This window comes from Opisthocomus hoazin, chromosome 29 (genome assembly GCF_030867145.1).
Source record: "Opisthocomus hoazin isolate bOpiHoa1 chromosome 29, bOpiHoa1.hap1, whole genome shotgun sequence".
NCBI lineage: Eukaryota > Metazoa > Chordata > Aves > Opisthocomiformes > Opisthocomidae > Opisthocomus > Opisthocomus hoazin.
In genome coordinates, this window is record NC_134442.1 from 5,814,796 (window position 1) to 5,828,468 (window position 13,673).

Genomic DNA, 13,673 nt, shown 5'->3' on the forward strand with positions numbered 1-13,673 from the left:
AAAGTGAGAACGTCTGCAGATAGCTGGCAGGCAGAAGGGGCTAGCCTGGAAAGCTGTTGCTCAGCCTCATCTGCCCATGGCACTGTTCGCATAGAGGCACAGAGAATGGGGCTGCTTGCTTATGTTGAAACTTGAAACTTCAAACGCATGCTGGGAATGGTGGTGTCCCTGCCAGGCTCCTATCACAGCCCTGCTCCGAAAGTGCGAACGTCTGCAGATAGATGGCAGCCAGAAGGGGCTAGCCTGGAAAGCTGTTGCTCAGCCTGATCTGCCCATGGCACTGTTCGCATAGAGGCACAGAGAATGGGGCTGCTTGCTTATGTTGAAACTTGAAACTTCAAACGCATGCTGGGAATGGTGGTGTCCCTGCCAGGCTCCTATCACAGCCCTGCTCCGAAAGTGCGAACGTCTGCAGATAGCTGGCAGCCAGAAGGGGCTAGTCTGGAAAGCTGTTGCTCAGCCTCATCTGCCCATGGCACTGCTCGCACAGAGGCACAGAGAATGGGGCTGCTTGCTTGTCTTGCCACCTCTAACTTCAAACGTAACCTGGGAAAGTTGGTGTCCCAACCAGGCTCCTTTCGCAGCCCTGCTCCGAAAGTGCGAACGTCTGCAGATAGCTGGCAGGCAGAAGGGGCTAGCCTGGAAAGCTGTTGGTCAGCCTCATCTGCCCATGGCAGTGCTCGCACAGAGGCACAGAGAATGGGGCTGCTTGCTTGTCTTGCCACCTCAAACTTCAAACGCATGCTGGGAATGGTGGTGTCCCTGCCAGGCTCCTATCACAGCCCTGCTCCGAAAGTGCGAACTTCTGCAGATAGCTGGCAGGCAGAAGGGGCTAGCCTGGAAAGCTGTTGCTCAGCCTCATCTGCCCATGGCACTGTTCGCATAGAGGCACAGAGAATGGGGCTGCTTGCTTATCTTGGCACTTGAAACTTCAAACGCATGCTGGGAATGGTGGTGTCCCTGCCAGGCTCCTATCACAGCCCTGCTCCGAAAGTGCGAACGTCTGCAGATAGCTGGCAGGCAGAAGGGGCTAGCCTGGAAAGCTGTTGCTCAGCCTGATCTGCCCATGGCAGTGCTCGCACAGAGGCACAGAGAATGGGGCTGCTTGCTTGTCTTGCCACCTCAAACTTCAAACGTAGCCTGGGAAAGTTGGTGTACCTGCTAGGCTCCTTTCGCAGCCCTGCTCTTGAAATGCGAACGTCTGCAGATAGCTGGCAGGCAGAAGGGGCTAGCTTGGAAAGCTGTTGCTCAGCCTCATCTGCCCATGGCAGTGCTCGCACAGAGGCACAGAGAATGGGGCTGCTTGCTTGTCTTGCCACCTCAAACTTCAAACGTAGCCTGGGAAAGTTGGTGTACCTGCTAGGCTCCTTTCGCAGCCCTGTTCTTGAAATGCGAACGTCTGCAGATAGCTGGCAGGCAGAAGGGGCTAGCCTGGAAAGCTGTTGCTCAGCCTCATCTGCCCATGGCAGTGCTCGCACAGAGGCACAGAGAATGGGGCTGCTTGCTTGTCTTGCCACCTCAAACTTCAAACGTAGCCTGGGAAAGTTGGTGTACCTGCTAGGCTCCTTTCGCAGCCCTGTTCTTGAAATGCGAACGTCTGCAGATAGCTGGCAGGCAGAAGGGGCTAGCCTGGAAAGCTGTTGCTCAGCCTCATCTGCCCATGGCAGTGCTCGCACAGAGGCACAGAGAATGGGGCTGCTTGCTTATCTTGCCACCTCAAACTTCAAACGTAGACTGGGAAAAATGGTGTACCTGCTAGGCTCCTTTCGCAGCCCTGTTCTTGAAATGCGAACGTCTGCAGATAGCTGGCAGGCAGAAGGGGCTAGCTTGGAAAGCTGTTGCTCAGCCTCATCTGCCCATGGCAGTGCTCGCACAGAGGCACAGAGAATAGGGCTGCTTGCTTGTCTTGCCACCTCAAACTTCAAACGCATGCTGGGATTGGTGGTGTCACTGCCAGGCTCCTATCACAGCCCTGCTCCGAAAGTGCGAACGTCTGCAGATAGCTGGCAGGCAGAAGGGGCTAGCCTGGAAAGCTGTTGCTCAGCCTGATCTGCCCATGGCAGTGCTTGCACAGAGGCACAGAGAATGGGGCTGCTTGCTTGTCTTGCCACCTCAAACTTCAAACGTAGCCTGGGAAATTTGGTGTACCTGCTAGGCTCCTTTCGCAGCCCTGCTCTTGAAATGCGAACGTCTGCAGATAGCTGGCAGGCAGAAGGGGCTAGCTTGCAAAGCGTTGCTCAGCCTCATCTGCCCATGGCAGTGCTCGCACAGAGGCACAGAGAATGGGGCTGCTTGCTTATCTTGCCACTTGAAACTTCAAACGCATGCTGGGAATGGTGGTGTCCCTGCCAGGCTCCTATCACAGCCCTGCTCCGAAAGTGCGAACGTCTGCAGATAGCTGGCAGCCAGAAGGGGCTAGCCTGGAAAGCTGTTGCTCAGCCTGATCTGCCCATGGCAGTGCTCGCACAGAGGCACAGAGAATGGGGCTGCTTGCTTATGTTGAAACTTGAAACTTCAAACGCATGCTGGGAATGGTGGTGTCCCTGCCAGGCTCCTATCACAGCCCTGCTCCGAAAGTGCGAACGTCTGCAGATAGCTGGCAGCCAGAAGGGGCTAGCCTGGAAAGCTGTTGCTCAGCCTCATCTGCCCATGGCAGTGCTCGCACAGAGGCACAGAGAATGGGGCTGCTTGCTTATCTTGCCACTTGAAACTTCAAACGTAGCCTGGGAATGGTGGTTTCCCAGCCAGGCTCCTTTCGCAGCCCTGCTCCGAAAGTGCGAACGTCTGCAGATAGCTGGCAGGCAGAAGGGGCTAGCCTGGAAAGCTGTTGCTCAGCCTCATCTGCCCATGGCAGTGCTCGCACAGAGGCACAGAGAATGGGGCTGCTTGCTTGTCTTGCCACCTCAAACTTCAAACGTAGCCTGGGAAAGTTGGTGTACCTGCTAGGCTCCTTTCGCAGCCCTGTTCTTGAAATGCGAACGTCTGCAGATAGTTGGCAGGCAGAAGGGGCTAGCCTGGAAAGCTGTTGCTCAGCCTCATCTGCCCATGGCAGTGCTCGCACAGAGGCACAGAGAATGGGGCTGCTTGCTTATCTTGCCACCTCAAACTTCAAACGTAGACTGGGAAAAATGGTGTACCTGCTAGGCTCCTTTCGCAGCCCTGTTCTTGAAATGCGAACGTCTGCAGATAGCTGGCAGGCAGAAGGGGCTAGCTTGGAAAGCTGTTGCTCAGCCTCATCTGCCCATGGCAGTGCTCGCACAGAGGCACAGAGAATAGGGCTGCTTGCTTGTCTTGCCACCTCAAACTTCAAACGCATGCTGGGATTGGTGGTGTCACTGCCAGGCTCCTATCACAGCCCTGCTCCGAAAGTGCGAACGTCTGCAGATAGCTGGCAGGCAGAAGGGGCTAGCCTGGAAAGCTGTTGCTCAGCCTGATCTGCCCATGGCAGTGCTTGCACAGAGGCACAGAGAATGGGGCTGCTTGCTTGTCTTGCCACCTCAAACTTCAAACGTAGCCTGGGAAATTTGGTGTACCTGCTAGGCTCCTTTCGCAGCCCTGCTCTTGAAATGCGAACGTCTGCAGATAGCTGGCAGGCAGAAGGGGCTAGCTTGCAAAGCGTTGCTCAGCCTCATCTGCCCATGGCAGTGCTCGCACAGAGGCACAGAGAATGGGGCTGCTTGCTTATCTTGCCACTTGAAACTTCAAACGCATGCTGGGAATGGTGGTGTCCCTGCCAGGCTCCTATCACAGCCCTGCTCCGAAAGTGCGAACGTCTGCAGATAGCTGGCAGCCAGAAGGGGCTAGCCTGGAAAGCTGTTGCTCAGCCTGATCTGCCCATGGCAGTGCTCGCACAGAGGCACAGAGAATGGGGCTGCTTGCTTATGTTGAAACTTGAAACTTCAAACGCATGCTGGGAATGGTGGTGTCCCTGCCAGGCTCCTATCACAGCCCTGCTCCGAAAGTGCGAACGTCTGCAGATAGCTGGCAGCCAGAAGGGGCTAGCCTGGAAAGCTGTTGCTCAGCCTCATCTGCCCATGGCAGTGCTCGCACAGAGGCACAGAGAATGGGGCTGCTTGCTTATCTTGCCACTTGAAACTTCAAACGTAGCCTGGGAATGGTGGTTTCCCAGCCAGGCTCCTTTCGCAGCCCTGCTCCGAAAGTGCGAACGTCTGCAGATAGCTGGCAGCCAGAAGGTGCTAGCCTGGAAAGCTGTTGGTCAGCCTCATCTGCCCATGGCACTGCTCGCACAGAGGCATAGAGAATGCGGCTCCTTGCTTGTCTTGCCACCTCAAACTTCAAACGTAGCCTGGGAAAGTTGGTGTCCCAGCCAGGCTCCTATCACAGCCCTGCTCCGGAAGTGCGAACGTCTGCAGATAGCTGGCAGCCAGAAGGGGCTATCCTGGAAAGCTGTTGCTCAGCCTCATCTGCCCATGGCAGTGCTCGCACAGAGGCACAGAGAATGGGGCTGCTTGCTTGTCTTGCCACCTCAAACTTCAAACGTAGCCTGGGAAAGTTGGTGTACCTGCTAGGCTCCTTTCGCAGCCCTGTTCTTGAAATGCGAACGTCTGCAGATAGCTGGCAGGCAGAAGGGGCTAGCCTGGAAAACTGTTGCTCAGCCTCATCTGCCCATGGCAGTGCTCGCACAGAGGCACAGAGAATGGGGCTGCTTGCTTATCTTGCCACCTCAAACTTCAAACGCATGCTGGGAATGGTGGTGTCCCTGCCAGGGTCCTATCACAGCCCTGCTCCGATAGTGCGAACGTCTGCAGATAGCTGGCAGGCAGAAGGGGCTAGCCTGGAAAGCTGTTGCTCAGCCTCATCTGCCCATGGCAGTGCTTGCACAGAGGAACAGAGAATGGGGCTGCTTGCTTGTCTTGCCACCTCAAACTTCAAACGTAGCCTGGGAAATTTGGTGTACCTGCTAGGCTCCTTTCGCAGCCCTTCTCTTGAAATGCGAACGTCTGCAGATAGCTGGCAGGCAGAAGGGGCTAGCCTGGAAAGCTGTTGCTCAGCCTCATCTGCCCATGGCAGTGCTCGCATAGAGGCACAGAGAATGGGGCTGCTTGCTTATCTTGCCACTTGAAACTTCAAACGCATGCTGGGAAAGGTGGTGTCCCTGCCAGGCTCCTATCACAGCCCTGCTCCGAAAGTGCGAACGTCTGCAGATAGCTGGCAGGCAGAAGGGGCTATCCTGGAAAGCTGTTGCTCAGCCTCATCTGCCCATGGCACTGTTCGCATAGAGGCACAGAGAATGGGGCTGCTTGCTTATCTTGCCACTTGAAACTTCAAACGCATGCTGGGAATGGTGGTGTCCCTGCCAGGCTCCTTTCGCAGCCCTGCTCCGAAAGTGCGAACGTCTGCAGATAGCTGGCAGCCAGAAGGGGCTAGCCTGGAAAGCTGTTGCTCAGCCTGATCTGCCCATGGCAGTGCTCGCACAGAGGCACAGAGAATGGGGCTGCTTGCTTGTCTTGCCACCTCAAACTTCAAATGCATGCTGGGAAAGTTGGTGTCCCAGCCAGGCTCCTTTCGCAGCCCTGCTCTTGAAATGCGAACGTCTGCAGATAGCTGGCAGCCAGAAGGTGCTAGCCTGGAAAGCTGTTGCTCAGCCTCATCTGCCCATGGCACTGCTCGCACAGAGGCATAGAGAATGCGGCTCCTTGCTTGTCTTGCAACCTCAAACTTCAAACGTAGCCTGGGAAAGTTGGTGTCCCAGCCAGGCTCCTATCACAGCCCTGCTCCGAAAGTGCGAACGTCTGCAGATAGCTGGCAGCCAGAAGGGGCTAGCCTGGAAAGCTGTTGCTCAGCCTCATCTGCCCATGGCAGTGCTCGCACAGAGGCACAGAGAATGGGGCTGCTTGCTTATCTTGCGACTTGAAACTTCAAACGCATGCTGGGAATGGTGGTGTCCCTGCCAGGCTCCTATCACAGCCCTGCTCCGAAAGTGCGAACGTCTGCAGATAGCTGGCAGGCAGAAGGGGCTAGCCTGGAAAGCTGTTGCTCAGCCTCATCTGCCCATGGCACTGTTCGCGTAGAGGCACAGAGAATGGGGCTGCTTGCTTGTCTTGCCACCTCAAACTTCAAACGTAGCCTTGGAAATTTGGTGTACCTGCTAGGCTCCTTTCGCAGCCCTGCTCTTGAAATGCGAACGTCTGCAGATAGCTGGCAGCCAGAAGGTGCTAGCCTGGAAAGCTGTTGCTCAGCCTCATCTGCCCATGGCACTGCTCGCACAGAGGCACAGAGAATGGGGCTGCTTGCTTATCTTGCCATCTCAAACTTCAAACGTAGCCTGGGAATGATGGTGTCCCATCTAGGCTCCTATCACAGCCCTGCTCTTGAAATGCGAACGTCTGCAGATGGCTGGCAGGCAGAAGGGGCTAGCTTGGAAAGCTGTTGCTCAGCCTCATCTGCCCATGGCAGTGCTTGCACAGAGGCACAGAGAATGGGGCTGCTTGCTTGTCTTGCCACCTCAAACTTCAAACGTAGCCTGGGAATGGTGGTGTCCCTGCCAGGGTCCTATCACAGCCCTGCTCCTATAGTGCGAACGTCTGCAGATAGCTGGCAGGCAGAAGGGGCTAGCCTGGAAAGCTGTTGCTCAGCCTGATCTGCCCATGGCAGTGCTTGCACAGAGGCACAGAGAATGGGGCTGCTTGCTTGTCTTGCCACCTCAAACTTCAAACGTAGACTGGGAAAGATGGTGTCCCAGCCAGGCTCCTTTCGCAGCCCTGCTCTTGAAATGCGAACGTCTGCAGATAGCTGGCAGGCAGAAGGGGCTAGCCTGGAAAGCTGTTGCTCAGCCTCATCTGCCCATGGCACTGTTCGCATAGAGGCATAGAGAATGCGGCTCCTTGCTTGTCTTGCCACCTCAAACTTCAAACGTAGCCTGGGAAAGTTGGTGTCCCAGCCAGGCTCCTATCACAGCCCTGCTCCGAAAGTGCGAACGTCTGCAGATAGCTGGCAGGCAGAAGGGGCTAGCCTGGAAAGCTGTTGCTCAGCCTCATCTGCCCATGGCAGTGCTCGCACAGAGGCACAGAGAATGGGGCTGCTTGCTTATCTTGCGACTTGAAACTTCAAACGCATGCTGGTAATGGTGGTGTCCCTGCCAGGCTCCTATCACAGCCCTGCTCCGAAAGTGCGAACGTCTGCAGATAGCTGGCAGGCAGAAGGGGCTAGCCTGGAAAGCTGTTGCTCAGCCTCATCTGCCCATGGCACTGTTCGCATAGAGGCACAGAGAATGGGGCTGCTTGCTTATCTTGCCACTTGAAACTTCAAACGCATGCTGGGAATGGTGGTGTCCCTGCCAGGCTCCTTTCGCAGCCCTGTTCCGAAAGTGCGAACGTCTGCAGATAGCTGGCAGCCAGAAGGGGCTAGCCTGGAAAGCTGTTGCTCAGCCTGATCTGCCCATGGCAGTGCTCGCACAGAGGCACAGAGAATGGGGCTGCTTGCTTGTCTTGCCACCTCAAACTTCAAACGTAGCCTGGGAAAGTTGGTGTCCCAGCCAGGCTCCTTTCGCAGCCCTGCTCTTGAAATGCGAACGTCTGCAGATAGCTGGCAGCCAGAAGGTGCTAGCCTGGAAAGCTGTTGGTCAGCCTCATCTGCCCATGGCACTGCTCGCACAGAGGCATAGAGAATGCGGCTCCTTGCTTGTCTTGCAACCTCAAACTTCAAACGTAGCCTGGGAAAGTTGGTGTCCCAGCCAGGCTCCTATCACAGCCCTGCTCCGAAAGTGCGAACGTCTGCAGATAGCTGGCAGCCAGAAGGGGCTAGCCTGGAAAGCTGTTGCTCAGCCTCATCTGCCCATGGCAGTGCTCGCACAGAGGCACAGAGAATGGGGCTGCTTGCTTATCTTGCGACTTGAAACTTCAAACGCATGCTGGTAATGGTGGTGTCCCTGCCAGGCTCCTATCACAGCCCTGCTCCGAAAGTGCGAACGTCTGCAGATAGCTGGCAGGCAGAAGGGGCTAGCCTGGAAAGCTGTTGCTCAGCCTCATCTGCCCATGGCACTGTTCGCATAGAGGCACAGAGAATGGGGCTGCTTGCTTGTCTTGCCACCTCAAACTTCAAACGTAGCCTTGGAAATTTGGTGTACCTGCTAGGCTCCTTTCGCAGCCCTGCTCTTGAAATGCGAACGTCTGCAGATAGCTGGCAGCCAGAAGGTGCTAGCCTGGAAAGCTGTTGCTCAGCCTCATCTGCCCATGGCACTGCTCGCACAGAGGCACAGAGAATGGGGCTGCTTGCTTATCTTGCCATCTCAAACTTCAAACGTAGCCTGGGAAAGATGGTGTCCCATCTAGGCTCCTATCACAGCCCTGCTCTTGAAATGCGAACGTCTGCAGATGGCTGGCAGGCAGAAGGGGCTAGCTTGGAAAGCTGTTGCTCAGCCTCATCTGCCCATGGCAGTGCTCGCACAGAGGCACAGAGAATGGGGCTGCTTGCTTGTCTTGCCACCTCAAACTTCAAACGCATGCTGGGAATGGTGGTGTCCCTGCCAGGCTCCTTTCGCAGCCCTGCTCCGAAAGTGCGAACGTCTGCAGATAGCTGGCAGGCAGAAGGGGCTAGCCTGGAAAGCTGTTGCTCAGCCTCATCTGCCCATGGCAGTGCTCGCACAGAGGCACAGAGAATGGGGCTGCTTGCTTGTCTTGCCACCTCAAACTTCAAACATAGCCTGGGAAAGTTGGTGTCCCAGCCAGGCTCCTTTCGCAGCCCTGCTCTTGAAATGCGAACGTCTGCAGATAGCTGGCAGCCAGAAGGTGCTAGCCTGGAAAGCTGTTGGTCAGCCTCATCTGCCCATGGCACTGCTCGAACAGAGGCATAGAGAATGCGGCTCCTTGCTTGTCTTGCCACCTCAAACTTCAAACGTAGCCTGGGAAAGTTGGTGTCCCAGCCAGGCTCCTATCACAGCCCTGCTCCGAAAGTGCGAACGTCTGCAGATAGCTGGCAGCCAGAAGGGGCTAGCCTGGAAAGCTGTTGCTCAGCCTCATCTGCCCATGGCAGTGCTCGCACAGAGGCACAGAGAATGGGGCTGCTTGCTTGTCTTGCCACCTCAAACTTCAAACGTAGCCTGGGAAAGTTGGTGTACCTGCTAGGCTCCTTTCGCAGCCCTGTTCTTGAAATGCGAACGTCTGCAGATAGCTGGCAGGCAGAAGGGGCTAGCCTGGAAAGCTGTTGCTCAGCCTCATCTGCCCATGGCAGTGCTCGCACAGAGGCACAGAGAATGGGGCTGCTTGCTTATCTTGCCACCTCAAACTTCAAACGCATGCTGGGAATGGTGGTGTCCCTGCCAGGGTCCTATCACAGCCCTGCTCCGATAGTGCGAACGTCTGCAGATAGCTGGCAGGCAGAAGGGGCTAGCCTGGAAAGCTGTTGCTCAGCCTGATCTGCCCATGGCAGTGCTTGCACAGAGGCACAGAGAATGGGGCTGCTTGCTTGTCTTGCCACCTCAAACTTCAAACGTAGACTGGGAAAGATGGTGTCCCAGCCAGGCTCCTTTCGCAGCCCTGCTCTTGAAATGCGAACGTCTGCAGATAGCTGGCAGGCAGAAGGGGCTAGCCTGGAAAGCTGTTGCTCAGCCTCATCTGCCCATGGCACTGTTCGCATAGAGGCATAGAGAATGCGGCTCCTTGCTTGTCTTGCCACCTCAAACTTCAAACGTAGCCTGGGAAAGTTGGTGTCCCAGCCAGGCTCCTATCACAGCCCTGCTCCGAAAGTGCGAACGTCTGCAGATAGCTGGCAGCCAGAAGGGGCTATCCTGGAAAGCTGTTGCTCAGCCTCATCTGCCCATGGCAGTGCTCGCACAGAGGCACAGAGAATGGGGCTGCTTGCTTATCTTGCGACTTGAAACTTCAAACGCATGCTGGTAATGGTGGTGTCCCTGCCAGGCTCCTATCACAGCCCTGCTCCGAAAGTGCGAACGTCTGCAGATAGCTGGCAGGCAGAAGGGGCTAGCCTGGAAAGCTGTTGCTCAGCCTCATCTGCCCATGGCACTGTTCGCATAGAGGCACAGAGAATGGGGCTGCTTGCTTATCTTGCCACTTGAAACTTCAAACGCATGCTGGGAATGGTGGTGTCCCTGCCAGGCTCCTTTCGCAGCCCTGCTCCGAAAGTGCGAACGTCTGCAGATAGCTGGCAGCCAGAAGGGGCTAGCCTGGAAAGCTGTTGCTCAGCCTGATCTGCCCATGGCAGTGCTCGCACAGAGGCACAGAGAATGGGGCTGCTTGCTTGTCTTGCCACCTCAAACTTCAAACGTAGCCTGGGAAAGTTGGTGTCCCAGCCAGGCTCCTTTCGCAGCCCTGCTCTTGAAATGCGAACGTCTGCAGATAGCTGGCAGCCAGAAGGTGCTAGCCTGGAAAGCTGTTGGTCAGCCTCATCTGCCCATGGCACTGCTCGCACAGAGGCATAGAGAATGCGGCTCCTTGCTTGTCTTGCAACCTCAAACTTCAAACGTAGCCTGGGAAAGTTGGTGTCCCAGCCAGGCTCCTATCACAGCCCTGCTCCGAAAGTGCGAACGTCTGCAGATAGCTGGCAGCCAGAAGGGGCTAGCCTGGAAAGCTGTTGCTCAGCCTCATCTGCCCATGGCAGTGCTCGCACAGAGGCACAGAGAATGGGGCTGCTTGCTTATCTTGCGACTTGAAACTTCAAACGCATGCTGGGAATGGTGGTGTCCCTGCCAGGCTCCTATCACAGCCCTGCTCCGAAAGTGCGAACGTCTGCAGATAGCTGGCAGGCAGAAGGGGCTAGCCTGGAAAGCTGTTGCTCAGCCTCATCTGCCCATGGCACTGTTCGCATAGAGGCACAGAGAATGGGGCTGCTTGCTTGTCTTGCCACCTCAAACTTCAAACGTAGCCTTGGAAATTTGGTGTACCTGCTAGGCTCCTTTCGCAGCCCTGCTCTTGAAATGCGAACGTCTGCAGATAGCTGGCAGCCAGAAGGTGCTAGCCTGGAAAGCTGTTGCTCAGCCTCATCTGCCCATGGCACTGCTCGCACAGAGGCACAGAGAATGGGGCTGCTTGCTTATCTTGCCATCTCAAACTTCAAACGTAGCCTGGGAAAGATGGTGTCCCATGTAGGCTCCTATCACAGCCCTGCTCTTGAAATGCGAACGTCTGCAGATGGCTGGCAGGCAGAAGGGGCTAGCTTGGAAAGCTGTTGCTCAGCCTCATCTGCCCATGGCAGTGCTCGCACAGAGGCACAGAGAATGGGGCTGCTTGCTTGTCTTGCCACCTCAAACTTCAAACGCATGCTGGGAATGGTGGTGTCCCTGCCAGGCTCCTATCACAGCCCTGCTGCGAAAGTGCGAACGTCTGCAGATAGCTGGCAGCCAGAAGGGGCTAGCCTGGAAAGCTGTTGCTCAGCCTCATCTGCCCATGGCACTGTTCGCATAGAGGCACAGAGAATGGGGCTGCTTGCTTATCTTGCCACTTGAAACTTCAAACGCATGCTGGGAATGGTGGTGTCCCTGCCAGGCTCCTATCACAGCCCTGCTCCGAAAGTGCGAACGTCTGCAGATAGCTGGCAGGCAGAAGGGGCTATCCTGGAAAGCTGTTGCTCAGCCTGATCTGCCCATGGCAGTGCTCGCACAGAGGCACAGAGAATGGGGCTGCTTGCTTGTCTTGCCACCTCAAACTTCAAACGTAGCCTGGGAAAGTTGGTGTCCCAGCCAGGCTCCTTTCGCAGCCCTGCTCTTGAAATGCGAACGTCTGCAGATAGCTGGCAGCCAGAAGGTGCTAGCCTGGAAAGCTGTTGGTCAGCCTCATCTGCCCATGGCACTGCTCGCACGGAGGCATAGAGAATGCGGCTCCTTGCTTGTCTTGCCACCTCAAACTTCAAACGTAGCCTGGGAAAGTTGGTGTCCCAGCCAGGCTCCTATCACAGCCCTGCTCCGAAAGTGCGAACGTCTGCAGATAGCTGGCAGCCAGAAGGGGCTATCCTGGAAAGCTGTTGCTCAGCCTCATCTGCCCATGGCAGTGCTCGCACAGAGGCACAGAGAATGGGGCTGCTTGCTTGTCTTGCCACCTCAAACTTCAAACGTAGCCTGGGAAAGTTGGTGTACCTGCTAGGCTCCTTTCGCAGCCCTGTTCTTGAAATGCGAACGTCTGCAGATAGCGGGCAGGCAGAAGGGGCTAGCCTGGAAAGCTGTTGCTCAGCCTCATCTGCCCATGGCAGTGGTCGCACAGATGCACAGAGAATGGGGCTGCTTGCTTATCTTGCCACCTCAAACTTCAAACGCATGCTGGGAATGGTGGTGTCCCTGCCAGGGTCCTATCACAGCCCTGCTCCGATAGTGCGAACGTCTGCAGATAGCTGGCAGGCAGAAGGGGCTAGCCTGGAAAGCTGTTGCTCAGCCTGATCTGCCCATGGCAGTGCTTGCACAGAGGCACAGAGAATGGGGCTGCTTGCTTGTCTTGCCACCTCAAACTTCAAACGTAGCCTGGGAAATTTGGTGTACCTGCTAGGCTCCTTTCGCAGCCCTGCTCTTGAAATGCGAACGTCTGCAGATAGCTGGCAGGCAGAAGGGGCTAGCCTGGAAAGCTGTTGCTCAGCCTCATCTGCCCATGGCAGTGCTCGCATAGAGGCACAGAGAATGGGGCTGCTTCCTTATCTTGCCACTTGAAACTTCAAACGCATGCTGGGAAAGATGGTGTCCCTGCCAGGCTCCTATCACAGCCCTGCTCCGAAAGTGCGAACGTCTGCAGATAGCTGGCAGGCAGAAGGGGCTATCCTGGAAAGCTGTTGCTCAGCCTCATCTGCCCATGGCACTGTTCGCATAGAGGCACAGAGAATGGGGCTGCTTGCTTATCTTGCCACTTGAAACTTCAAACGCATGCTGGGAATGGTGGTGTCCCTGCCAGGCTCCTATCACAGCCCTGCTCCGAAAGTGCGAACGTCTGCAGATAGCTGACAGCCAGAAGGGGCTAGCCTGGAAAGCTGTTGCTCAGCCTGATCTGCCCATGGCAGTGCTCGCACAGAGGCACAGAGAATGGGGCTGCTTGCTTATCTTGCCACCTCAAACTTCAAACGCATGCTGGGAATGGTGGTGTCCCTGCCAGGCTCCTATCACAGCCCTGCTCCGAAAGTGCGAACGTCTGCAGATAGCTGGCAGGCAGAAGGGGCTAGCCTGGAAAGCTGTTGCTCAGCCTCATCTGCCCATGGCAGTGCTCGCACAGAGGCACAGAGAATGGGGCTGCTTGCTTGTCTTGCCACCTCAAACTTCAAACATAGCCTGGGAAAGTTGGTGTCCCAGCCAGGCTCCTTTCGCAGCCCTGCTCTTGAAATGCGAACGTCTGCAGATAGCTGGCAGCCAGAAGGTGCTAGCCTGGAAAGCTGTTGGTCAGCCTCATATGCCCATGGCACTGCTCGAACAGAGGCATAGAGAATGCGGCTCCTTGCTTGTCTTGCCACCTCAAACTTCAAACGTAGCCTGGGAAAGTTGGTGTCCCAGCCAGGCTCCTATCACAGCCCTGCTCCGAAAGTGCGAACGTCTGCAGATAGCTGGCAGCCAGAAGGGGCTAGCCTGGAAAGCTGTTGCTCAGCCTCATCTGCCCATGGCAGTGCTCGCACAGAGGCACAGAGAATGGGGCTGCTTGCTTGTCTTGCCACCTCAAACTTCAAACGCATGCTGGTAATGGTGGTGTCCCTGCCAGGCTCCTATCACAGCCCTGCTGCGAAAGTGCGAACGT